Source organism: Brienomyrus brachyistius, chromosome 14, assembly GCF_023856365.1.
Source record: "Brienomyrus brachyistius isolate T26 chromosome 14, BBRACH_0.4, whole genome shotgun sequence".
In the NCBI taxonomy this organism is placed as follows: domain Eukaryota; kingdom Metazoa; phylum Chordata; class Actinopteri; order Osteoglossiformes; family Mormyridae; genus Brienomyrus; species Brienomyrus brachyistius.
The window spans coordinates 23,151,025-23,178,521 of NC_064546.1; the positions used below are offsets into that span (position 1 = coordinate 23,151,025).

The 27,497-nt window shown below is 49.7% G+C and overlaps 1 protein-coding gene and 1 long non-coding RNA gene across 4 annotated transcripts in view; one reads left to right on the forward strand and one right to left on the reverse strand.

The window, feature by feature from the left end:
* Positions 1 to 847: 847 nt before the first annotated feature.
* Positions 848 to 27,497, forward strand: part of daam2 (dishevelled associated activator of morphogenesis 2) — a 67,654-nt gene continuing 41,004 nt past the window's right edge. For 2 of the 3 annotated variants that reach the window (XM_048974437.1, XM_048974439.1), the window contains exon 1: positions 848 to 1,044. The gene's annotated coding sequence lies outside the window, so the exon portion shown is untranslated. Of the gene's footprint in view, positions 1,045 to 7,397; positions 7,790 to 27,497 lie in introns of those variants that run through there. The other variant, XM_048974438.1, reaches the window with a different exon arrangement.
* On the reverse strand, positions 4,156 to 14,662 carry LOC125707365 (uncharacterized). Its single transcript, XR_007382268.1, has 6 exons — positions 14,552 to 14,662; positions 12,125 to 12,284; positions 9,832 to 11,337; positions 9,296 to 9,514; positions 8,641 to 8,714; positions 4,156 to 4,313 (listed from the first exon to the last, which is right to left on the reverse strand). It is a non-coding gene; the product is annotated as an uncharacterized LOC125707365 (long non-coding RNA).

Here is a 27,497-nt window from a genome sequence, read left to right on the forward strand (position 1 = left end):
GGATTCACACGTTACCGTGAGCAGCACTGTCAGTCATGATGTCAGGCCACCAGGAGTAGCAGCAGCCCAAGGGCCAGCCCCGCCCACATGAGCCGACCTCCGCACGTGCCCAGGGTTACTGCAAGTCATCACGGGTGACATGGTCAGTGTGCAAAATCACGCTTCGGCATGAGCTCTCGCTGAATCAGAGAAGGTCATTCATGCGTCATTCTCTCCACAAGCTGCCCCTCTCGCTCTCTTCCCTGTGGACCGGTACCGTCTGCTCATGCTGCGCTACAGCCTCTGCTATCCCCACCCAAACATAAGCATCAATCCACATGTTTTAATGCCTGAATTGTCAGTGTGGACATTGGCAGAGATTTCTGCTTAATGTGACTTATACGGTGATTAGAGTTAAGAATCCTATAACATTCGTTGAGCGATATTTTTTTAAATAAAAAAATATTTTAACCACATTTTTAAATACGTGTACCTATATATAAAATTTCCCTCCTAATTTTTCAATCGTTTATGTTTTCTGAATGGAAGCAATATGGGATATTGTTCCACTTTACTAAACGACACGTAGGCCTGCATCAAATATAGCAAAACAGACAAGCCCACACCCCGTTAACTCATAGCGGACTGTTATGTTCCCGGATCTAATTAAAACACGATTGTAATATGTGCCATTAACCACAATTGCCAAAAGCCGCCGTGTCAATACACCGCCCAGATTTCCACAGTAATAGTAATATGGGGGGGGGGGGGGTGAAAGATTTCGAGGGGGATTCGGATGTGCGCAGCCCAGAGCTCAGAGGCGAGCGGCGCCTTTAAGAAGCCGGTGGGTAGGCGCACTGGGATGTGACCGGCTGTCACTTCTGCGGCCGCCCGCCCCATCGCCAGTCACTCGCAAGTGCGGGGACTGAATGAGCACTAAGGCAGGGGACCCACGGCTCGGGGCATCGCTTCTCCTGCTTTTGATTTTTTTTGCATGCAACGGGGTTTTGAAGGCGGCAGGGAATTAACTGACAGCGTCCTTTTCCGATGAAATGCACCGGGCGGGTAAGTAAACGGAGATGCGCTACTACCTTAAATCTGTCAAGTCTGCGTGGGGGAATGTAGTTGTGTTTTTCCCCCTTTCGTTTCAACCCATCAGCCGGAGATCAAAACTATAACCGCCTTACGTGCGAAGTAGTATGTCTTAAGATAACTGACATTTGTTTTGTTCCTCTTCGTGTAATGTTTTCTTTTAATACGTTGCTGTTATATTACCGTTTTGACATAATATCTGTTTTTTTACATTAAAATCTACCGCTGCTCCTTCATTGTTTTCACTTGGGCAGCTTTTAAGTTTTCAAGTTCAAGTATACCGCAATCGTCTACTTGTTTACATCTCAGAGAACTGGATTCATGTGCAACATAAGAGAGGCATCAGTTAAGCGATTATTTTCGGGCTGCTGGGGCAGCTACTTTGTATGCATGGACGCTAGTACTTAGGTATGTATGCATGGTTATTTAAGTACGTGTTTAAAATAACGACCTCCGTTCATGTGCTGTAAGATCATTTTTTTATCCTAATGTAACGAAATCGCCGCAGTTGACGTTTTGACCTGAAACATGCTGTAATGATAAATACAATTTCTGTTTTCCATTTTTATATATTCCGTGCACCGTGGCTGTAATTTGGAAATCATTATTCCCAGTGACTCAGTTGTGATTTTGGCATTACGTTTGATTTTGTTGGACTGAATCTATTCCTGTATGTCTCAGAGCGTTTGACACGGATTAGAGAGAATGTCCTTTTCCGAAAAATTGGTTTAATTGCGTACCTGAGGTCTGTTATATTTACTGCCGTGTTGGTCACACTGGACGTATGCGTGTTATTTCAGTCGCGCGTTTCTGTTCCTTTGCTCCTCAGCCGAAATATGAAATCGGGAAGCTGTAGACGCAGGCCGACAGGGGGCGCCGTTTCGTTTTGAAAGCCGCCGCGCGCCGTGTTCCGACCCAAAAGTATGGCGGGTGACTCGATTGATCCCGTCCTGGGTGGTACCATAACAATAATTAATAATATATTTTGTGATGGTCATAATGTGTCAGCTCAGTATGTACCACATTTCCTATCTTACTTCATGTTATTTGGGTTCGTTCATTAAGTTCAAACAAAAAAATATTAATGAAATAAACCGATATCTATCTGGATCAAATGCTGTTTTGATTGGGGGTCTCATTTGTCCTGTGAACTCTAATTGTGAATCTGTTACCCGTAAGGATTGCATCACTGGCCTTGAAGTGGCTAAATTCAATAGATGCCACTTAAATATCAAGTTTATGAAGAAGCACTGATACTCTAGTAGCCCTCGTCCTCTGTTGAACTTTGGCCGACCGGGATTTGGAAACTGCATGTCCTGACATAATAGTAGTAATTTGTTCACCCGGAAAAGCTTTCACACACGTCCCGTCGGGAACCCCAGGGAAAGGCAGCTAATCGTTTTTTCTGACCAGCATGTGCTCGCGTGCTCTCCATGTGCTCCCCAGACTGTGCGTTCACACCTGGCCAGGGACCAGCGGGAGTTAGCATGTTAGCGGGCAGGTCGTCACACAGCTCTGCGGGTCGAGCAATGAGTGCTGAGGCTTGGAAAGGCCTGCAGTGTACAGTGCAGAGAAGAGGATTCAAAATGAAAGATAGAAAGAGAGAAGGAGTTCCTCATGTGTACTTTGGAAATCAGAACTGTTAATCTCTTAGTTTGCTTGTTTAAAAGAAAACCTACAGGAGCTATGGACGATCAAGTTCAGAACCTGAAGGTGCTAAACATCTGTCAGGGAGGCAGGAAAACAAAGGGGACCCAACTGGCCAAGAGCAACTCGGCAAGAAGCCCGTGTTTCAGTTATGGTTATTATACCCACGGCCACCTGGGCGTGCCTTGGTGGAGATGGAGTGGGTGGGGTGACAGAGGACGTGTGTGGATGTGGGCACCATTGTGCGGTGCCCACTAATGGCAACGCCTGTGCTCCCACCCTAGAGGGGGGAAAGAGAGGGCCATTGTTCCTGGAAGGTGCTGAGGCAGGTTCCCCGCCCCCCAGGCCAGATGTTGTGGTTGGCAGGCCGTCCTGCGGTGCAGAAGTAAGGTGAGAGGTTTGCGTCTGTTCTGCCTGGCTGCCCGAGAATGGGAGAGAGGAAGCCGTGACTCGTATGTAACGCCAAGCACACAGACATGCCTGTGTTCATGCACACATAAGCAAGCACACGTTAACATACAGATGTGCTGTATATATGTGGAAAGATGCACAAAATTTCGGCCAAACATGTGGTGGGATTCTGTCGATCTGAGCCCTGTAAACTCAAGGGAGTGGAAATGTCCAGACTTGGCCAGTTCTGCCCTGTAATCTAGGAAAATCGTGCTCTGCAGATAAACATTGCTACCGCATGTCGTGTTTCGGCCTTTCCTCCCTGTGTTTTAACCCCACTCAGGCTGCCCTGCCCCCGCTGTCATTTCCTAACCAATCAGAGGAATGAAGTATTAATGATGAATTATTTAAAACCTCAAACTCATCGGTGATGGATACCAGGGAGCTCATTTGTTTATGCAAACTGCAAAGGATCATGATTTCTGTACGATTCTATGTCCGTGCTTCTGTCTAGCTGTTTGGTGTAGCCAGCGCTGCCCAGCTGGTCTAACTGCGGGTCCCGATCCAGGCCCGGTTTAGAGGTATAGCTTCTGTAAGTTGGAGCTGGCTGAGCCTGTATGGGTACTACTCAGCAATGTATGGGTACTGCACAACAATGTATGGGTACTGCACAACAATGTATGGGTACTACACAACAATGTATGGATACTACACAACAATGTATGGGTACTACACAACAATGTATGGATACTACACAACAATGTATGGATACTGCACAACAATGTATGGGTACTGCACAACAATGTATGGGTACTGCACAGCAATGTATGGGTACTACACAACAATGTATGGGTACTACACAACAATGTATGGATACTGCACAGCAATGTATGGGTACTACATAACAACGATGTCATTAGTGCCTAACACTCAGGGGACCTAGCAAATGTCAAGGCATGATGTGCACCTTAATGCATGAAATGCTTCTGCGTCTTGCTACAGTTCATCTGATTCTTTTGGTCCTGTACAATTGTTAACGCGGGTACTTGTGGATCGGATGCTTCTGACTGATTCCTGACGGAGGAATACCTCAGCACTGGCACATCTCTTCTTGTGCTCGTGTCGGAACGTCGGCTCCCAAACATGTTCTTGGCTGAGCTTCTGAGTTCAGCTTGTGACCTTCCTGCAGAAACGTCTGTGGAGGCCTGACAGGGAGATAAGATACAAGACAAAAATTATGAGCGATTCATACTAATAACTGGCATGGGAGATGGCGAGCTGTTCGTAGGGTGTTCTAGCTTTACACACCAGTGAAAGGGTTCTGTTGGGTTGGGAGGGTTCAGTCTGTAGATATCATTCAACTGAGGCTGTATCACAGGCCTGCTGTCCTGGCCCTGAGCCACTGAAGCATGAAAGGTGACTGTTTGCAGAACTGGGCTTAAATGCACAAGCGAAAGACCCTGCATTGCTGGCTTGACTGGGTTCAGCATCTGCAACTCGTTCTGGTTCATTATTCTTCACTCAAGCATTTTCCAAAAAGTTCCAAAACTCTCATGTTGCCAGCCTTCAGGGCCAGAGTATCTGTCCTGCCGGGGGGGGTGAGAAGGTTTTAGCACATGCCGAGAGGGATTCTCTACGAGTCATGTGCTCTAGCAGTATCCTTGTAGCTGGAAAGTTTGTAGGAAACCTGTGAAGCACCCGAGTCAGGCAGCAGGCAAAGCCATTGGCTGCAGCATGTTAGAGCAGCCCAACGTGAGAGGATGTTAGCTTCCCAACCTGCAGAAAATATACTGGCATTCGCTCCATGTCCTAACCTGAGTGTAGATGTGGAAATATTTCTACTGAGGAGGAGACACCGACAACCTCTGAACCTGCTGAAAACCAGCTAGCCCTGCATCCTGTCTCCATGCCGACCTCATGTTCGGGGGGGGGGGGGGGGGGCGGCTGGGGGCGTGTGAGGAGCTGGAAATATTGCCTGGCACTTTTTGATTTGGTTTTTCCACACGGCCGGCCAGGCCGAGCTGCGCTCAGTCGTCTCCCCCTTTACTCTCGTTTTCAGCAGACACTGCCAACTGGGCAGCACATTCACTCTTGAAAAGAACAGATCAGCGGAGGAGTGGGGGTGATGGTTTCCTGTGCTCCCCGGGTGACTTTAGGATGCGCATCTTGTGGCTCCCTGCTGTACCAAACGCGGAGCAGGTGTAACCCAGGCGGGACACCTTTGCGGATGACAGGCGCGGCAGCCATAATGGCATCTGAGCTGTACTTACTGCACCTTTTACAGCGCCCTCGAGAACCATCTCCAGCATTTTTGTGAGCGATTTAGTACGGTTCATACTGGAGGGGGGTTCCTTTACACTATGTACCCCCCCGCACTTCAGCTTCTCAAAGACGGGTTTGTTTAGCATGCACCCCCCCCCCCCCCAAGGCCCCTCGGCGTCACGCGCAATTACCTCCCGTCAAAACAGACCATGGGGAGGGCGCCCCCTACCTGACTAATGTTACGTGGCGGCTGCCCCCAGCACAAAGCGGGCCTTTCACTTGGGGAACTGGGCCACATATGGAAGCCTTTTGCTTCTGCTCTGCCCCTGCGCTCCTGGCCCGCTCCAGGGCGACCTGGGAAGCTCGGGCGTTCCCCGGAACACCACCTGGACATGGCTTCCCTTTCCATTCCGTACCTCGGCCTTCTCACTTCACTGAGGCCTCCTCCGGCAGAGGCTACGGTGCTGGTAGCAGCTGTCAGGTTCTTAGGCCTCAAGGCCCCTGTGGGTTTTGTCACTAACGGAAGATCAAAAAATGGATGGATGGTTTCTGGAGACGGAGTTATAGCTTTTCAGTGCTTTGCCTAGTTTCTGGTGGGAGACAGAGGTGGCCGGCGACAGCAATGGTCAGATGCAGTCGAAGCGGAGAACAGTGTGAGCCGGCGAGACTCGGAGGAGCTGAAGCCCTGAGCTGTGCGGTCCTGGGGCCTCCAAGATGCTTCCCAGGCACTGTCACCTCCCAAGCCTCTCACCGCTGAGATCTGAAGTCGTCCGGAATCCAAGCATGGGCATCGACTGTGATTCCAGGCAGCTGATCTGTGACTTTGGCCTGCAGCCAGTCCCCAGGTCCCAACCTGGCCTCATCTGTGCCCTTAAACTAACTTTAATGCATCACTAACCTAACAGCTGGATGTGCAAAACCATTACACAGCCAAATATCCTGACAGAGGTTTCTTTTTTAATGTTATAGTGCAGCTTTCAGCTTAAGAGACCTGGAATTGTTTACTTTTCTGTTAAACTGGAGATTACTATGCATTCAAAGATTGATGTCAAATCTTCAGAAAAGTTTCATTCATCAAGGAGCATGCTAGTGGAGACTTTGGCCTGTGCTGGAGATAGAAGATGAAGAGATGGAAGAGTGGACTGCAGCGGCTCCTTTACTGGAACCGCACTCCGAAGGCTCTCTGGGGTCGAGTTTGTTTGTCTTTGATCCACATCTGGCGGGAACAGGTGTTGCTGCGTTGTCGTCCTCAGGTTTGTCTTGACCATGTAACACGGAAGCTAAGCGTTCTGTCAGCTTAATGTGAGCATGTCTCTCTGGGACATCAGCCTTACTTGAAGTCATTTGACCTCCCCTGAACCCGTCTAAACCCCAACGGGGTCTGGCCTTGGGGGGCATTCAGACTCACACGGAGTGTTCAACACGATCTGCTTAAAACAAAACGGCTCCGTTAGCTGTCTAGCCACATTGCCCGACTTCACTGTTGCCTTGATATCACAAATGCCTTCATACTTGGGCCTGTAAGTGAGCATGACTGATCTGAGGACAGGCATAGCATTCGGTTTCCTCCTAGTTAGATTCTTCCATTGGCCCGGCTGCTGACCTGATGTTTAGCCCTCAAGGCTTGCAGAAAGCAGTAGCTAAAGAGAGATAACATCTGCCATTTCAAACGCGAGCTGGAGGAAGCAGGCGCGGTTTTCTGATGCATTTAGGCTCATCGGGTCTGTCTAGGTTACGCTGGTGGGCCTCTTGGCTGATTGGAAAAACCTCTGTGCCCCTTCATGGCTGAGATGGAGCCGCTTGCGTATCCCAGCCTTCCGGCAGTATTTCAGGTGGAAGAGTAAGGAAAACATCCTAGAAATACCAACGTGATGTTATTGCCTTTGAAGGACGGTCTTCAGATCAGCTGTGTTGCGGGGAAGGGGGCGCTGGGGGAGTGACGAGGACTGCTAAAAACATAAAGACTGTGTCCAGGGCCCCCAGTCCCAGGCTCTCCTTGTGGCAGACTGGGCTAATGATACGGCCTCGTGCTGCTCTGCTGTTTGTTTGTTGAATTGTGGGAAAATTCCTCAGCTGTCCGTGAGAGCCCAAGCCTGGACACGCCGATCCCCAGGGTCCCCTTCTGTACAGGCTGTGCTCCTTGGACTTCCAGGGTCCCAGATCTCCCAGCCTCGGCCTGCTGGTCTGGGCAGCAGCTGGCGGCCAAAGACCCTCCTCCTGAGCCTCCTGCCCCTTCGTCTCCATCACCCAGGTCATTCGTCCTCTGTCTCCCCCCACGGCCCCCTCGTAGCACCCGGCGACATCAACACTGTGTAAAAACACTGGAAGATGTCGAGGGCTGTCAACGCGGCGATTAAATAGCAGGGAGGCACTGCGGATAAATCACCGTCTAGAAGCGTGCAAGCTTGAGCCGTAGACTGTGAGTATTTCAGAGTTTGGGCTGCATGTGGAGCACTGCGGGTTTATTTTGCTGCCTTTCAGGTGCAGACATTGAATCTGAAATAGGTGTAGCTGTTAGCGCTGATTTGCAGTTTGGGAGAATCTTGGCCTTTGGACGCAGGGGCGTTTTTGCTAATTCTTTTGTTGACTTTTATGGGGAAATGTGGCAAATATGGGCAGTTAAAAGTAAAATTAAAAGTAAAGCAGTATGTTACCCCGTGTAGGATTTTACTTGGATTGTGTGGAATGTGATGTTCTGTCGACATGCTGTTTTGAAGTCGTTTGCTTTTACTTTCACATTCTTGGGAATTTTGGGGATATTCCAGGTGAACTCTGGTTACGTCAATGAGGGTGCGTGTCAGTTCACCGTGACAGCTACACGTCCTGCCATGAGGTGTGGCATCTTACGGGAATCCGGTGACACTCTTACATTGTGTCGCGTCTCAAACACTCACAGTACAAAAGCAAAACAAAAGGAAAGATGGTTGTAGTAAACTTGCGGTGTTTTCAATTATGCCGGAATTTCTGAATCTTGCCCTTTGAAATGTTTCCTTTTGTTTAACTTTAATTCTGGATGCAGAAACAGTAGTAGAGTGTAAAAATTGGGTTGTGAAGGTTCAGAACCCCGGAGAAGCACGGATCAGATAATCTCACCTGGTTTTGCAAATATTTACCTGAACACACGGTGAAAACTGTACGTGTTGGGAATTACTTTTACTATGTCATTAACATACCATTAATGGCTATGCTGTAGTCTGATGTGAAAATGTAACCATTGAGATTCATTCTGCATAACTGTCTCACAGCTCATACCAGTCATTAAGGGCTTACCTGCTTTCAGTGTTCTGATGAACTGCTTCCAAAGACACGCGGTGGGGTTTCTTCAGTCTCCTCAGGTCTCTCCACTTGCACCACAAGGCAGATATGGTCCGATTATTCATGTTTGTTTTTTTTCAGATTTTAAAAACCATTGGCCTGGATTTTTACTTGTGTGTGGTTCGGGGTGCGCTTGTGGTACGCTGACATTTACGTCCCCCCCCCCCCCCCGGTGAGGTTCACACGGAGGGGCAGGCACGGGTGCTTATGTCAGTAGCAGTATGTTTTTTCCTGAAAATAATTGAGAGGCAGATCTTTTATCTCAGGATGTCTGAGGATAAACAAACAGTAAAGTGAGGAGGAGACACAGATGACAATCTGCCTGTCAGTGTCCTAGCAACCATGAAATGAATGCAGACTCCTGAGAAAACAAACAGGTCCTCCAGGAGGGAAAAATTAACCGGAATATTGCTTAATGTTCAGAATAATTTTAGTGCGGCCGACCTACACTTTCTGTCACATGTGGCTGTACCGGGTGGACCACATGTGGTGCCCTCGTTCTTTCTTGCTCCAGCCTGCCAGAAAGATGATTACTCCTGCACCGTCGTGAATGACGATGAAGAGAAGGCCTAGCCCTCTTGTCCTGGTTTGTGTGGGATTAAATCCTTACCATGTGCCATGCCTTTGGTGACGTTACTACCCGACTGTCCATCCCTAGCTTCCGGCTCGATATTTTGCTGGGTGGCAGGCGAATCAGTCACGTTCTATCAGGTCTCCTGTGATGTTTTGGGTTGACCTGCTAACAAATGTGTGCAGTGGGGCGCGTTCCCACACCCAGAGCGACCACTGGCACCGGGACGAGAGAGGGGTCAGTCTCGGCCAGCCTGTTCTGCAAAGAGAAATATCGGTATCACAGCCACTGTCTGTAATCGTGTGCATTTTATATATAATACACACATTATATATGATGTTCAAACTTATATCTTGAACCTTTCCACTCCTTTTCTTATGAAGGAAAGGTTGTTTTCCCTCAGTTTTCTCATGGCAATAAGATCTTTTAATATCTTTCGCAATATATACTTAATGCACATTAAGTGTTTTGTCTGCAGTTGTAAAGGCAAAAAATATCCGGCATGATCCATAAATGCTCCTTCTGAACTTGGTGACTCAGCCACACAACTGTGTGCTGCAGTGATTTCCACATACCTGCCTTCTTGGCTCTTCATGTGACCGGGTCTCCAGACGCCTGGGTTGTAACTGCGTGATCCTGGACACAGTGCTGCTCTTGTTAGAATGGGTGTGTTTCTCTTTAAGGCTTTTCTTGCGTCTTTCTGCTGGAACAGTGATTCTCTGGTGCAGGGCCCTGATTCGCTGCCAGGTTGCCCCGGCAACACGCCGCAGTACATAAACTGGGAGATGTTTGGGGAGTTACGGGCCGCGGAACAGGAAATCTTGCACATTCTTCATCTCTGACCCTTTGGACTTAATTCAGAAAAAAATAAGTTGCTTTGCAATTAGACTCTTTAGACTTTTAGTGTCCTGTTTTCTCCACCTTGTGTATCTGAGAAGGCTTTGGTGGACAGGATGTGAGGAAAGGTCGGTGAAGCTTCCTCACTGTGGTTCGTAAGGGCTGGAGAAGGTTGAGGGGAAAAGGCGTCAAGCAGGACTTCAACAGAAGGCCTAATTGGATACATATCCAGCCAGTGTCTAATCACTTCCCTGTTTGCCAAGGGAGACAGCAATGGAGAGAGACTGAACAGCTAATTCCTGGGAAGCGCTGAAAGCCAAGCTGTGATCAGTTTATTAGATATATATATTTATTCAGTAGATGCTTTTGTCCAAGGCAATCAAAGAGTCAACTAGGCATAAGTGCAGCTAGGCTGAGCCGCCAGTGAACGCCCAGATATAAGCATCGGAGCAGGAGCTACAGAACAACTTCTAAACAATTGCTATTCAAATCAGAAGACATAGACTAAGAGCATTTGAGGAACATGGTATGGTGTAAGCCAAGTGTTCCTGGAACAGGTGCGTTTTGTAGGGTTTCTTGAAGGTGTTGAAGGAATCTGATGATCCAGGTGGTTTCATCAGGAGCCATATGGAACGTCTCTGCAGGACGTCCCTCCGGTGCCTTCATTTGCCGTTGAGCTTGATAGACCTCTCAAGCTCGGTGGACGCAAAGCCGTCCCGCTCCCCTGACTGTGACCGCTTTCGTCGCTCGCACATGAAAGGCGTTCTCTGAAACATGGCAAAGCCTTTGAGAAGGGCCTGCTCTGCAAAGCCCCATGTGGCCAAGCCAGTGAGCATCACGCTGGAAATGGTGTCCTTTTGTGTGATCTCTAAGCCCATCAAGCTCACCGAGACACGCTTAGCTCCACTGAGCTCATCACAGCTTCAAGACCCTGGCTCAAATCAAGACCCCTGATCTTCCTCCCATTGTGGAAAAGACTTATTGATGCCAAAGCCACCCCTGACAAACCCCACCCACAAGTTGTCTATGGTTTCCTCAGCACGCTGTTGAGATCCTTTTTGATGTAATTGAGGACACAGGACATATTTGAGAAGACTACAGAAGGTGCTGTTGGCATGCAACTGCCCCATGCAAGGGCATACATGCAACGTTTGGTATTCGGTTTATGCGTTTGACGATGCAGGGAATAGCAGAAATGGCAGTCATGCTACCCATAGAACCTGGAGGTGCTGTACCCAACATACCTGGGAAGAAACAGAAAACATCAAGCTACATTTTCGACCTGGTGGCTTGACGTGTGACATGTTTTTAACTAGGCCTTAACCATCTCGAATAGTCCAAGAAGTGCTCAAGGTGCCCTCCCAGTATGACAGATGGAATTCCAGTATCATAGACAGACCCGGGCACAGGACAGCATTGGGAATGGAATGAGCCTGAACCTCAAGAGGCCAAGAGGAAATCAGGACCTTAATGCAGAAGAAGGCCACACCACTGTCTCACCTCCAGCAGTTACAAACCCGAGCCGCAGCAATTAGCCACGTCTGCGTAGCCCGAATATCTCAACAAGCAAGCAGGGAGTGTTAAATGGGATGTTATAGCCCTGTGTGAGTGCTCTCAGATGTTTACGTCTCCTCTGAGAAACACCAGATTTAGTGCAGTGCCGGACTAACATTCGGTCACCTGGTGTCTCTCTGTGCAGCTTTGCATTCCTAGTGCCCCTTTTTTTGGGCTTCTTCTGAAACATCTTTTATTACACTGACCTCCAGGCTGAGGGAGACGCCAATCCCAAGGCTGCGAAAGTCAGGGAGGTGGAACAAAGAGCGGGAATAGAGCAGCAATGGAATTTGCGGAGGGCTCAGGGTGCCTGTGTGCAATTAGAGGTATGAGAAGTCCTTCGGTTTGTGCTGCGCGCGTCGCACGACATCCCATAAGCGCAGAGTATACAATTTACAGGGAAGGCCTTCATTCGCCACTACCTAACCCTCAATCAGCAAACCCGTGGAAACAGGGAGCAAATATGAAGCAACATACCTGCATTGTAGCTTTCTCCAGTGATCAGGGTGGACACGAGCTACATACGGACACAGCTTACGGTCTGCTCGGCGTGCGATCCGGCGACTTATTCCAGAGCACATTAAATGATGCTCAGATGGTGAGTTTTCCCCTTTTGCCACATGTGATCGGGAGCCACCTGTGACAGGGCGGGGGGGCAAGTTCAAATCAGTGTCGGCAGGGTGATCATGTCACCATCATGTCACCATGGGGCCCCTGAGCATCACTCTTAAGCCCAAGCTACTCCAGGGACTGTCTGACCCAGTTTTGGGTAAAATAATATGCTGAATAAATAAAAAGAAAACTCTGTACTGTGATCAATAGTAACAACACAGATAAAGAAATACCCAGACAGCTCCTTTGATTCATATGCTAGCAGTCTCAGGGGACAGTATGTTATAGGATCTAGACTCAGAGTCTCACCCTAGCCTTTTTTCCATGCCTGTGCCACATAGCATCAGGTCTCATTCCAGGCATGTTTTCACCCCATTGACCATTTTAGGCTGTGCTCCGTTTTGTTCAGGGGGGAGGGGTATATAATCCCAGCTGGGGACACGCGTGTAGTCTGGCAGGGGGCAGTATGAATTTTGATATTTTCAGTGCTGCCCACAGGAGGAAGACAAATCTGAGAACCAGATTCCTTTAACCATCTGTGGAGGATTCATTAGGCAGCCTGAAGGTGGGCCTCCGCCCAGCCTGATCAGGAGGCTGATTGTTTATTAGGCAGCCTGAAGGTGCTGGGGGGGTGCTGGGCAACGAGGAGGTGAAAGTGCCTTCTGTGGGATACCGGGTGCTGGGGGGTTCTGGACAACGGGGAGGTGAAAGTGCCTTCTGTGGGATACCGGGTGCTGGGGGGGTGCTGGGCAATGAGGAGGTGAAAGTGCCTTCTGTGGGATACCGGGTGCTGGGGGGGTGCTGGGCAATGAGGAGGTGAAAGTGCCATCTGTGGGATACCGGGTGCTGGGCAACGAGGAGGTGAAAGTGCCTTCTGTGGGATACCGGGTGCTGGGCAACGAGGAGGTGAAAGTGCCTTCTGTGGGATACCGGGTGCTTGGCAACGAGGAGGTGAAAGTGCCTTCTGTGGGATACCGGGTGCTGGACAACGAGGAGGTGAAAGTGCCTTCTGTGGGACTGTGAGTTGAACTGTTCCATATGGTTCTAATTCACGCTGCTAAAAATAGAAAACTGTAAGAGGCCCCCTTCGTCACACTAACCAGATTCACCGCCAAAAAACCCTGCTCCTGCTTAACCTGCCCCCCCCACCCCAGTGTCAAGGGTGGCCAGGAAAGCCTCCATTCATTTCCCTTTGTTGTGTTTCGCTTTTCGCCTCCCTCCATAAGGCCTCCCTTTCTGTGTTGCTATGGTGCTCTCCCTCGTTTCCTTGCCATACAGCTAAACAGTTGCGTAAAGTAATAAAGCAGACTCCCACAGAGGCGGGGGGGCTTTTTCGTGGTGCGGGTTAACGGCCAGGGGCATCCCGGAGGGGGGTGGGCTCGGGAAGCCGACATCCCGAGTCTCCCTCAGAGGAAGTACGGCGAGGAGCTTGGCGAGCTCTGCGCTTAGACGGGAAGCGGCACGGACGCACATGCCTCCTGGGGGAGGGGAGGCCATGGGCTAAACCAAGTGTGGAACTACAGGGAGGGGCTTACAAGTCGATTAGTTTGGCCCAAGAAGTGCAGGTACAGAGCATGGTTTGCTTACTCATGCCAAAGACTAAAGCAGGGGTGACAATCTTATCTAGATCAGACCGCTGTGTCTGCATGTTTTTGCTGCAGCTCCCTAATTAGATTATTACTGATTATTACTCATACCTGGGTCTGAACAGCTGACCTAAAGGTTGTTCCACAAACCCGCATACACACCGGCCATTTGCGCACAAGATTGGCCACCCCTGGATTAAAGGAATATAAACTGAAGACATATTAGTGTTTAATGGTGTCAGACTCAATAGCCCTAATGGTTTTCTTCACAGTGAAAAGATGAACGTCCTCATGTTACTACGTAAATAGACAGTTTTTCAGCACCTCTGAGGACTGGTTCTTTCAGGGATGTTACAGGCTGCCGGGTACAGACTGTGAAAGTGGTGCGCTGAGTGCTAAGTCAGGAGAAGATCGCCCCCTTCAGGTCTGGGAGGGACTCGAATGAGAGAGTGACCTGGCTACTGAAGATAACAGCCCTGGCGGACAGCAGGTAGCCTTGTGATTACAGGTGCAGACAGGGGGGGGGGGGGGGGGGGGGTTCTGGACCGAGGTTGGGAGGGCAGCCTTTCATGAGGCTCCAAATTGCTTTTGCGAAAATTTATAGCCATACAACACGTGTAACAGTTGTACGTCTGGAAAAACAAGCCTGCCATAAAAATAAATAATGTAATAGCATGAAGTTAAGGGCAGAGACAGAACCCCTTACTGTGACTCCATCAGCATCCAGGGCTCTGACGTGTGTGGGGACACCCCCCTGGGCCAGTGAAGCAGGAGGGGGGGGGGTTGTTGTTTGCAGCCAGGAATGGTGGCTGTTCGTGCCGTCATCTCACACACTGCAGAGATGGTGGAGAGAGATACTGAGGACAAGTGACAGGAAGAAGGAAGTGACATGCTTCTTGTTGTGGGGGGTGGGGGCAGTGCATACGGGGGTGGTGGGTGGTGCCAAACCCGGGATCCGAAGGTACCTGCTTTTCTTCCACGCTGCATATACAGATGCTAGATCCAGAGACTCTATATACACCATCGTGCTGAGGGTGACCAGGTCAGCGGTACAGCTGTGTGCAGGACTGCCGTCATGTGACATACGGTGCACAGATGTTACCGTGACGGAACATGAGCCCCACACCTACGGGGATTTCTGACCCATTATGTGTTATTGAGTTACCTTTTTACATTTTTTATGGATTTTCCAGACAGGAATGTTATGTGCTTGCAGAAACGGGCCCTTTTAAGTGCTAAAACACTGGTTTAGTACGTTTAATTGTAAAATCACAGAAAAACACAAGCACTGATTTGTACCATTCAGCGGACGTAAAAGTTTGCTGCTAAATCAGTAGCGACATTACAACTGTTGCTATCCTTCAACCACGGTCAAGACTAGGAATAGTCACAAAGAGACCATTGATGGGTCGTCCTCCATGACTGGGGAGTGGATAATTAGAAGTGTAAAGACACAAAGAGTGGCCTGCCGATGGCGTGTAGTAGCACACGTCTGTCTCGTCACGCGTGCTCTTCCCAAACGCTCCCCACTTCACATGCGTGTTGCGGACCCCTCCCAGCCGTGGGACCCACTGCCAATTCGCAAGACCCCTCATCACACATGACATCGCTGGGCAGATTCGGCAGCCCTTGCTGCATATTTAACATCGGCTGATCTCGGTACATCGGCTGATCTCGGTACATCGGCTGATCTCGGTACCCTCCACTGCTGCCTAATGGCTGGAAGCTGAAGGGATTAGGGTGACCAAAGTTACAAGTGAAAATGAGGATATGACAAGGGCCAGGAGACGCAAGTTACCGGTGTGTCCCAAGATAACTGTTTTTCCAGGGTTTAAATGTCCGCCGTGTTGCATCAGCCCAGTCCCAAGGAGCACAGTTGTGGCAATTAAAACTAACCATCTCTGTAATTTTAGGTCTGATTCGCGTGGTGTCACTATGGGAGTTTCGTGAGACGGTGAGACAAATGAAAATGGTCTGTTTAAGACCTAATTTGCATCGCACGGTTATTTATTTTAAACAGTTTTGAATGATTGCTATAATTAGGCTTGAGGTTTCATGTGTACTGCTGAAAGCTTGTTCTTATCACACCACCACGTGCAAGCGGCCAGCCTGGATATAAAAGGATGGAGAAGAGAGGGGATGAAAGAAGAAGACAATGAAAAAGAAAGGATTGTGGAAAGAGCCATTTTTGTCTGGGTGAATTTCCTGGTTAAGCCAATTTAATATTAATGATCCCTCTGTCCTTATGCTAGTTTTGTCTTTCATACATCTCAAGCGTCGCTAAAATAAAGTGCGAAGAGGATTCATTCAACAGTACTAATCACCAGGCCCGAACCTGCTATGATTCGTCCCAAAACAGGGCACTGTTCTTCCTGAAAGTGAAATGAGAATGTAGTGAGAAAGAGAGAGAGGGAGGACCAGAGAGTGTGGGAGGTATAGCAAGACCATTCGGTAGATCATGGCTCATCAGCTAAGAAAATAAACAATGATATGGGTGGAAGGAAGCTCATGATGAAGCGGAAGGTCACAGATCACACACACTAACTCCAGCCAGCACCTTCCGAGTCGCTCTTACTCAATATATAGCAACAGGCAGCAACCTTGGGGGTCACTGATCCTCAATATACAGCATCATCCAACAAGCTCGGTGTCACTGATCCTCAATATACAGCATCATCCAACAAGCTCGGTGTCACTGATCCTCAATATACAGCATCATCCAACAACCTCGGTGTCACTGATCCTCAATATACAGCATCATCCAACAACCTCGGTGTCACTGATCCTCAATATACAGCATCATCCAACAACCTCAGAGTCACTGATCCTCAATATACAGCATCAGCTAACAACCTCGGTGTGACTGATCCTCAATATACAGCATCAGCTAACAACCTCGGTGTCACTGATCCTCAATATACAGCATCATCCAACAACCTCAAGGTCACTCTTCTTCAATATACAGCATTTGTCAACGACTTCGGGGTCAGTGATCCTCAATACATACCATAAGTGTCAATACATAGCATCGCTTTTCCTGAAAATACAGATTCATCTTGTGTAAAACCTGGCGGCATCACCGTCCTTCACAATGCAGCTTCAGACCTCTCTTGCAGAATTCCTCATGCCAAGCAGATGTTTTAATAATGAAGACAGTGCAGGAAAGCAATAGTTCTGAGAAGTCATCTGTTCCTGGCAATTTTAGTAACATGCACATCTCAGCTTCACTGCATAGATGTCTAAGAAGAGCAAGACCAGCAATAAAGATTTTCTCGGGCCCAAAAGAAACATACAGCCATAAATTACAAAACATATCGTAAACCAGGACTTACCATCATTTAACTGTCAATCACAAGAAAGCACTGGCAAGCTTGGACCATTTACATCTGTGACATCTGTGGGCATATACTTTTAAATCTTTCTTGCAAACAAGGTTTTTTTTTTAATCTTTAAAATTAAACCATTAGGGTTAGGGTTTAGGGTTAGCTTGAAGAAGTTTGTGAGAATACGTCCTTTGGCCTGGGAAATGGCAAGTGTGTTTCAATGCCATACCTAACATTTTCTGTCTTTGTGCCAGGTTATTAAAAAACACTATTTAAAATGTTAACCCCAGACTAATTCTGGATTTAGTCTGGTTTGGAATGGAGGTTCTTGTCACTGTGGCCTGTGGGATAGATGTAAAATGGTAAATCCTCCACATTTGCGAGCTCAGGAAAAGCATCCTTGGAAACCGCATCAGCTGAGTGTCCTGCATCCTCAAGAACTGAAGGCCCAGTCTTAGGGACCAAACCCATAAATGAGCAGGTTCTTTAAGGTACCGTACTTAGGTTCCAGGTTCAAGCCACTCCAGGGAGTAAATCGGCACTCGCTTCCCTGGGGAAAAGACGGCACAGTCACCCAGGGTATACTGCGATTTCAGCCCAGAGACTGAGAGACTGTCCTCAGATTACACACATTGCTGTAGCCAGTCGCCTTGCACAACGCCTGACATGTTGTCAGAGATGAGAGGGAACAGCTGCTGAATTTCTGGGGGAGTTCATGCTGAAGTGCAACACCAGGGGTGTCAAAGTGCAGTCCTGGGGGGGCCGGAGTCCTGTGTAACTTAGTTCTTTCCCTGTTCCACAATAAGAGCTGTGTGATAATTAGCACAAGTAGTTGAATCTGGTGTGTTAAATGAGGGGAAACCCAAAAATGTGCAGGGCGAGTTTGACTGTGCCTTAAGGAGATAGTAGGAGTACCATTCCCACAGCAAATGGACGTGGGGCGGGGGGGGGGGGGGGGGGTTGCACATGTGCTCTCACAGGAAAAGCTCTGAATCATCAATCATACAGGTGAAGAAAGGAAGCCTTAAGTTTGTGCATTTGTTGAATATCTTGAAGCCTGTCATGGTTGACTTTTTGTATTTAATTTTGTTAAATTGTCATGGAAGGCTGAGTGGTGTTTATTCTGTGCGCCTGCATATTTATAATTTATCACTTTTAATCATGTGTGCAGAAGAAAGCAGTCACGCCTCCGGCCCTCTGCAGTGGCTCCAAGGGCTGCAAGGGACTGGGACATAACCACTGTATCACACTACACTGGTGACATCGACCTCCAGTGCTGCCACTGGTGCATAATCGCAAACTGTCAACTCCAAAACCCAAGGAAGGAACATCACACCGTTGTGGTCCACAGGTGACCAAGAATTAGTAGCTAACTATGGCTGTTGTTTGGGAATGCCAAAGTTCCTTCTTGAGTTCAGGTCCTTGTGGACACATCTGAAGGGTGATCAGCCCACAAGCCAAAGAACCCCCCCCCACACACACACACTCTTGTGAGTCATGGCAGTAGCCCCCACCCAGAAAATCCTGAATATTCATGCATGAATTCATTAGAACAGATGAAGGACACATCTGTGGAGATTCTCACAGTCGACACAGAACTGTGACAGCGAGTGGCCCTTGGAAAAGCTCACGGCCTCAACACTGTTTTGGAAAAAGTGACGCACGTGAATAGAACCAGCTGAAAAAAATGGCTTTTCCCTAAACAGCTACTAAAACGACACCCTAAAATGCAGAGGACAGGGTAGAGTACTGACTGGACCCCTGGGCTCGTAGAATGAAAGGTCAGAGGTCATGCGGGGAATCCCAGCTGCTGTGCTCCTCAGACCACTACTCTGCTTGATCTAAGGCTTCGTCACGTTCCTACTCATTTTATCCAGATCCTCTTTTCTCAGTTGTCAGGGAAATTTGCATCCTTTGATGAAGTTTGTAGCCTGCATGTCCCTCGGGTTTTGGGGAGACACACGTCCAGAGTGCTTGTCCATATTTTATCTTTGTGCACCGGAGTTAATGTGGACCGGCAAGGCGGTGGACTCAGTCCGGGAATGCTGATTGCAGCTTGTTATCCTGATTGCAATTAACTGGTAGGACTGGCCCTGACTAGACAGACATAACGGACGTCGGAATGGCGGGTTTCCGAAGGCCTTCCCCTGACCCCTTTCCGATGTTGGGTCACCATCTGGAGCATGGAGCGAGTGCAGCGTAATCAAGTTTGGGGGGGCACAGTCTTTCACTTTCCCGTCAGCTGTTATTTTGCAGATAGACAAATATATTCTGCTCAGAGAGACGGGAAAATACAGGAACGCTGAGAAGGAAAGGCGATGGAGGGAGATGTGGGAGCAGGATTGTCATCACACGCCGTAGGAAAACTGTGATGGAGGGAGATGTGGGAGCAGGATTGTCATCACACGCCGTAGGAAAACTGTGATGGAGGGAGATGTGGGAGCAGAATTGTCATCACACGCCGTAGGAAAACTGTGATGGAGGGAGATGTGGGAGCAGAATTGTCATCACAAGCCATAGGAAAACTGTGCCACCCAGGGGTGTCTGACACCCAGGAGAGAGAAGCCAAAGAGCTGGGGGGTCTCCAGGGATTGTGTGGGGGGGGGGGATCTGGGCTCAAGGGATCCTAGGGAAATGATGGGGACTGTGGCCGACATTTCAATTTGCCCCCCACCCATGGGTTCAGCATGACGTCGTGTTAACATAGGGGGGCTGGGGTCGAGCAGCAGATAAGACAGAAGCATGCTGAACAGGAGTACTAGGAGGGGATTTCGTGGGTGGGCTTCCAGAAGTTCCTGGGTAGACGGTTTGGGCCATAAACAGAAGCAGGGGGGCTCAGTGTGAAAGCGAAGCATGCTGGGAGCGTCAGTCGGTGTTTATGACGCTTAGCCTGGGTCAGCGTGGGGGGGGTTCCCTCTGTCAGTGATGATTGGGACTTTCAGGGGCGCGTGCAATTGTAGGGCAAAGGCACCAAAGCAGAGAGACTGACAGGGTCACGGACATGAGGAGACCTGGAACAGGTTTCTGCGGTTCCAGAGGTTCCAGACAAAAGTGCCAGGTTTGTTAGACATGGCATTGGAAGGCTGTTCAACAGGAGCACAGAGACATTGCTGTTTAACTGTGAGGCTGCTGGATTGATCCCCCTTGAGCAACTGGATGGTCTGCCTGTCTCCGCCATTAAAATATCACATAGGAAGATGTTGACAGACATCTTGTTTCAGTGTTTTTCTAACCATTAATTTAATTGCCTTTAGCTGCTCCTTTATTACTTTGCTGTTTATTTTGTTCTTTTCCTGCTAGTTTGATCTTCTCGCTGTTTCAGTTTTTACTACAGTCCGTTTTCTCGGTTCTGTTTTTGCATTGTAGTGTTTCGGGGATGAGAGAAGTGCATTAAAGAGTAAAATATCATTATGTATTGTTTGGGAGAGTGGCATGGAAAGAAGCAGCTTGTTCGTCTATAAGCGACTCATTTTGGTGTACGCGTTGTCTGAAAACAGCGGCCAAACTGTAATCTGTCATCTGAGGCTGTGAACAGCAACACTCAGCTATTTGTGAAATGTTTAGGGGAGATTACAGTCGGGTCGGTGGCGGGGCCTGGTGATGAGGAATGGGACTAGAGGGGATACGGCATGGAAAGCTTGCTGTAAATTTCTGCAGGCCGGAAGCAAGAGGCAGTGGTGGGGGGGCATGACAGGCTGCAGGACAGAGAAGGAATGAACAGTCACATCCCCCTGGGTGATTAGCGGGATCCATATTAGGAGTTTGAAAGCATCAGGAATGCCAGGAATTGAGGGAGGAAGTGAGCGGAGGCCTCCAGACTTGGGCGTACTCAGCCTCAGAAGCCACTTGTCGGGACAGACAGGCAATCTCCCAGTGAATCAGCGAGCGAGGGAGCGAGACCGGGGACACAGTCCCAGCGAATCAGGGAGCCTTCCTTCTGCGAGCGAGCGAGACCGGGGACAGTCCCAGCGAATCAGGGAGCCTTCCTTCTGCGAGCGAGCGAGACCGGGGACACAGTCCCAGCGAATCAGGGAGCCTTCCTTCTGCGAGCGAGCGAGACCGGGGACGCAGTCCCAGCGAATCAGGGAGCCTTCCATCTGCGAGCGAGCGAGACCGGGGACGCAGTCCCAGCGAATCAGGGAGCCTTCCTTCTGCGAGCGAGCGAGACCGGGGACACAGTCCCAGCGAATCAGGGAGCCTTCCTTCTGCGAGCGAGCGAGACCGGGGACACAGTCCCAGCGAATCAGGGAGCCTTCCTTCTGCGAGCGAGCGAGACCGGGGACACAGTCCCAGCAAATCAGGGAGCCTTCCTTCTGCGAGCGAGCGAGCGAGACCGGGGACACAGTCCCAGCGAATCAGGGAGCCTTCCTTCTGCGAGCGAGCGAGCGAGACCGGGGACACAGTCCCAGCGAATCAGGGAGCCTTCCTTCTGCGAGCGAGCGAGCGAGACCGGGGACACAGTCCCAGCGAATCAGGGAGCCTTCCTTCTGCGAGCGAGCGAGACCGGGGACACAGTCCCAGCGAATCAGGGAGCCTTCCTTCTGCGAGCGAGCGAGACCGGGGACACAGTCCCAGCGAATCAGGGAGCCTTCCTTCTGCGAGCGAGCGAGACCGGGGACGCAGTCCCAGCGAATCAGGGAGCCTTCCTTCTGCGAGCGAGCGAGACCGGGGACGCAGTCCCAGCGAATCAGGGAGCCTTCCTGATGCGAGCGAGTGAGACCGGGGACGCTCACTTTCCTCATCATCCAACTCTGAGGCACTGTTCTGTGGGCAGGCGCTCCCAAGGGCTCTGTAGTTCTCCTGGGGAGCTAAATATTGTCTGGAATTGATGCTGGATCCCACCACCATTTGGGCAGCATGCTACGGCACCCTGTGGCTGTTGACATAAAGCTCCATCGATTGGTTACTCTGGTTCTCCTCGCAAGCAGATGTCAGGCTGAATTCACTCTGAAATCAAAGAGATTTCTAATCAATCCAAGATTCTTGAATGTGGTACAGGGCCTTCATAGCCCAGCAGCGCCCCCTAAGGGGAGGTCCAGGCAGACTCGTAAATTCCCCATCTGTGGCGAGGCAGTAAAAGTTCATACGATCAATCCATGAAATCAATTATTGGCTGTAGGTTCCCCATGACCTTTCGTCTAACTCCTTTCCAAATGTTGGGTCTTTGATGGATGCTCATTGCAGACCCGGCCTGCTGGTCCAGGCTGGTTTTCCCTCCTCTTAGCCTGCTGTTTCTCCAGCCATATGGAGAATGCCAGAAACTGAGACTCCCGTGACCTCCAAGGTCAAACACAGGGACCAAGACTGAGAGCTGTGGCGACACCGCTGAAAGCTAAGGAGGGAGAGGGAAATTAATACAACTTAGTCTCATGGAGCACCGTCCATTTTAGTCGTCTGAGTGGTGAGAAGTGCTCTTGGGACCACTGGTCCTCTGTCATTCAGGACGTCGACGCTCAGCAGTGGGTAAATAGAAGGTGGAGTGGGAGGTGTGCGACCAGGCAGGGGAATCAGGCAAACAGTTTTCCTAAAACGAAAAACGGCTCGGATTTTAATTTCGGCATCCATTCCATTCCTAAGTTCTAGCAGCAAGCTAATGGGCGGAATGCTAGTCAGAGATGTACTGGTGTTGTATTGTCATGCCTGAAAGAACACTGAAAGCAGGAAGAGAGAGTATCACATCAGTGGCAGGATATCTAGCGGCAGGAGAAATTGTGACAATTTTTTTTTTATATGTCTGGGAAGTTCCCTACTTGCATGTGAAACAAAGTGACTACAGTATCACCCGCGGTAACAGTTTCTACAGCTTGTGATCCATTGAGATTTTTTTTGGCAGCACAATGTGATCTGATTCAGAGAGTTTCATGGAGACTCCCAAAGGCCGGCATGCCACTGCCTCTCCGGTCCACGCGCCTAAAATGGTCTGTGAGACATTCCAGACGTTGCCCCCCAGGCTCACAGTCAGCTGCTGACCCCTTTCACCCCTGTGAGGACGTGACCTTCGGCAAACAATGCTTAGCGAGACCGGCAGCCGCGCCCACAGTGGGTCACCGGGGCGATGCCCTGGATGTCTTTGGGTGCCGCCAGCCAGCGGAAAGAAACAACAAACCAAAGAAACAACACAATCATACCTGCAGCTGCAGAAAGTAATTAGCTATTAGCATTAACCTGTAGGGAAAGGTCAGCTGATAAGCACGTGCTCCTGTTTAGTGTAATTACTGCACAGGTGTTTCTAGTTACCTGGGCTTATTAAGCACCTGGGAACTATGACTTTCATGGGCGTAAATTGGCCCATAGTACCGAAGTGAAAGTCCTGACAGTGAGTGTGATCTCCTTAGCTGGCGAAGTCTGGCCTGAGCACTGACGTATTTTTAGGGGGTAGTGATGGGGGAGGGGGGTGGGGGTGGTGGTGATATGCTTTATTTCCTTCTGGGGTTTTGGGACGCGAGTGATCGGCTTTCCAGCCGATGGGGGGGAGGGGGGGGGGGGGCACGTGAGAATGTGGGGTCACGCCTGAGCTAAGGTTTCACCAGGGCCCTGTGATCATGTGAGATACGAAGGGGGGTAGCCTGGAATGTGCAGCCACCTCCCACCCCCCCTTTTGATAAACGGGAATTTGAATGACCCAGCTTGGCGAGTGTGGCCCCACCCTGTGAGAGTGTGTTAGTTTCATGTTCGGGAAAAGGGGGGTCAGCCAACACCTGGCTCGTGTCACCCAGCAGACCATGCTCATTTAATCTGCTGTTTATTGCCCTGCCATTAAAACTGCTCCCCCCTCCCCCAGTGAAATTTCCATACAGCAGGGAGGTAAAACATCCACTCCAAGGACTGTTAGGGGGAAACTGCTAAAATTAGCCCCCCACCTGTCAATTATACATATTCCACTTTCAAACAGGTGGATGCTTCAGTGATTTAGGCCTGGTCTTTCGTCTCAGGCAAAGTGTTTCCGCACCTTCATGGTCATCTACACCCACCTGGAATGTGGTCGACACTCGTGTCCATCTATTTAACCTCCCCTCTGATGGGAATTTGGATTGGATTAAGGGGTCCCTCCTTGGCATTTGATGTCATCACCAGGTCAAAGGTCATCAGTGGCCTCTCTGTTGTCAAACGTCATCCTCATTAGAAACACCGAGTTGACTTTTGAACCAATGGTATTGCTCAGATCTGCTTAGAATGAGATGGCGGCTGGTAAATCTGGCCTGCATCTGTCCTTTTGAAACTTCTGAGCTGTCCCTCCCCCACAGTGAAGTATCTATTAATAACACCGGGAGAGGACAGGCAGCCCCTCCTGTTTTCAATGCCGATACATTCCCCCCTCCAAGGAAGAAGCAGCTCTTGTAAACAAATAGTTATTGTTTGTTTGTTTCCAGGATACCCAGAGGCAGCCTGTACTGACATGTGGCTTCTAAGAGACCCCCCCCTTCCAGTTTAGGCCAACGGTACCCCGCAGAACCACACTCTCCACGAGCCACCATCTGTCATATTCCTGCACGTCACAGAAACGCAACCGCGATGCCAGCTACTCTCCGGTATCCAACAGGGTGGCTGTATTTTCTGAGATGGAGATGATGCGTCCGTGGGGGGAGGAGGAGGAAGAGGGAGGGCTGCAGTTTTGCTGTCCATTTCCGAAAACTGCCTCTTTTCAGATAAAGAGGACCAAAAAAAACCGAAGGAGAGAAAGCAGGCAGGGAGAGGCAGCATTTCCACTGTTTTGACTTGCACTCATCCCCTGCACGTAGGCACACTCCGGCTCTGAACGTCTTTCACTTTATCTGCGACCCAAGGGGATTCTGGGAAAAAATTAGATCCGTCACAGGGATACCGCAAGCCGGAGAGTCGCGCTTATAGGGTCCTGTAAGCAGGCTCCCAGAGTTCTGCCTGCACCAGCAGACCTTTGTTTCTTGTATTATCCTCTCATTTCCTGTCATTGTATTTGCAAACCTTTCAGTTCTGTGGCCAGCAGATCCCCACAGAAGGTTGTTTTGTTATTCATGAAGCACCGACCAATTGCACACTGGCCTTTCCTTGGCAGTTTCTGAGATTCTGCCCACCCTAATTCCCCTGGTCGAAGTTCTTTACAGCTTCCAGCAGCACACCCAGCACACCCAGGACAGTGCCCCCGTTCACAGTTTCGAGTTGATACTGAACGTAGAGTCGGCCAAGATGCTGTGAACGTCATCGTTACACGGTTCATGGTGGTCAGTTGGGACTATATCTTGACTCACCGGCAGAGATTTAAATAACTGCTTGGATAACCATGAAGGAATGTGCTCTGTGTCTGTGTGTGTGTCTGTGTGTATGTCTGTGTCTGTCTGTCTGTCTGTGTGTGTGTGTGTGTGTGTGTGTGTGTGTGTGTGTGTGTGTGTGTGTGCGCGCACAGTGGGTCAAAAAAATGTGGGGCCCAGGCTGATTTTAAAGGCGTGTTTACAGAGAGCCCCCCAGCCTCCGATAGCGGCTGCTTCGTATCTGGTCTTAAAACAAACATGCGGTGAGGATTCCCACACAGGGCCTCGTCTGCTGAGGCAGCCAGGGTCACACGCCGGAGGAGACCGCAGGGTTACATCCCCAAAAATGGTCAAATGCAAGCACTGCCCACAGGGCCGGTAAAACACAGGCTAGTTAATGCCTTTTCAATGGGGATCTGTGAGGATTACCACTTACAGTTTGTCATATGCATGCCTGAACCTCAACTACGCTCCCAAATCCAGGTCTGTACTCTGACAGAAGACAAATGGTGGGTGAGGTTAGTTAGTTATGTTAACACTGAAAGCCTAGGGCTATATTCATGGCAAGAGCATATGAGTATTAAAACAGGTTAAAGAACAAAAAAGGTTAAAAACTTAATAAGTAGCTATAAAATGTTTGAAATCAAAATAAGATGCTTAAGATAAGATTTCAGTAAAAAAAAAAAAAATCTAAAAGCGTCCGGCTTGACTTTGCAGTGGTATAATCTCTGATAGACACAAGCACACAGACACACATGCATACCTACAGTTCCATTTTCTGCAGATTCTCAGGCTATTCTGGAATCAAAGAGCTGACATTTCTGCCTAAAAAAATGACAGAAAAGGTCAGAGACGACCACACAGCCCCAGGTAGCTGGCAGAGGACCAATGATTGCCAACGGACAAAGGAAGGAGATGGTGACAGGTGCACCCCCAGGAAAAGAAGGGCAATGGAGATAGGGGGCAATCAATGACCACGTCACTGAAACACGGGTTTGTGATGGGAGGATGGGAGGGTTGCAGGGAGTCGACCCCAATCAGCATCCCCACAGTCACATGACGATGTCGGGGAGGCACATGGTCCTGGGTCCCGCGGTCTGGCCCCCTTTGATCTTAATCAGCACTGTCAACCCCCATGTGCTCCCCACCCAACGCACCGCGTTCCGCTGCCCGCCCTTTGTGTCCATCTTGGTCCATCAACCCCCAAGAATGTTATTAATTTGCACATGGGCAACAAAAGGTCTTCCCCTTCAGTTAGGAGGCATTCATGCCACAAAGGAAGCTAACAGCAAAATGAATCCAGGCTGAGGGGGGGGCGAGGGGGGCATGACGTTGAAGAGCAAAGGTGAAAGGTTTTTCCACCGCAAGCCGTGCAGGACGGTGACGAGTGCAAACGAAGAGAGACAGAGAAAATGAGGGATAATGAGGGAGGAGAGGGTGAGTGAAAGGGGGGGCTGAGAACGAGAGGGAAGGTGAGTGAGGGAGAGAGAGGGAAAGAGGGAAGGTGAGTGAGGGAGAGAGAGGGAAAGAGGGAAGGTGAGTGAGGGAGAGAGAGGGAAAGAGGGAAGGTGAGCGAGAGAGAGGGAGAGAGAGGGAAAGAGGGAAGGTGAGCGAGAGAGAGGGAGAGAGAGGGAAAGAGGGAAGGTGAGCGAGAGAGAGGGAGAGAGAGGGAAAGAGGGAAGGTGAGCGAGAGAGAGGGAGAGAGAGGGAAAGAGGGAAGGTGAGCGAGAGAGAGGGAGAGAGAGGGAAAGAGGGAAGGTGAGAGAGAGGGAGAGGACGAGCAATGGAGAGGGAGAGCGAAGGAGAGAAGGTGAGAGAGGTAGAGGGTGAGCAAGGGAGAGAGGGAGAGTAATAGAGGGAAAGAGAGAGGGTAAGCGAAAGAGAGAAGGTTGGAGAGGGAGAGGATTAGCAAGGGAGAGGGGGAGATGGCAAGAGCGAGAGAGGGTGAGTGAATGAGAGAGGGGGAGAGTGGAGAAGGAAAAGAGGGAGAGAGCAAGCAAGGGTGAGAGAGAGGGAGAGGGCAAGGGCGAGAGGGAAAGGGGTTCTGGGAAGAAGATAGAGAAGGAGAGGGTGAGTGTGGGAGAGGGGGAGAGAGAGAGGGTGG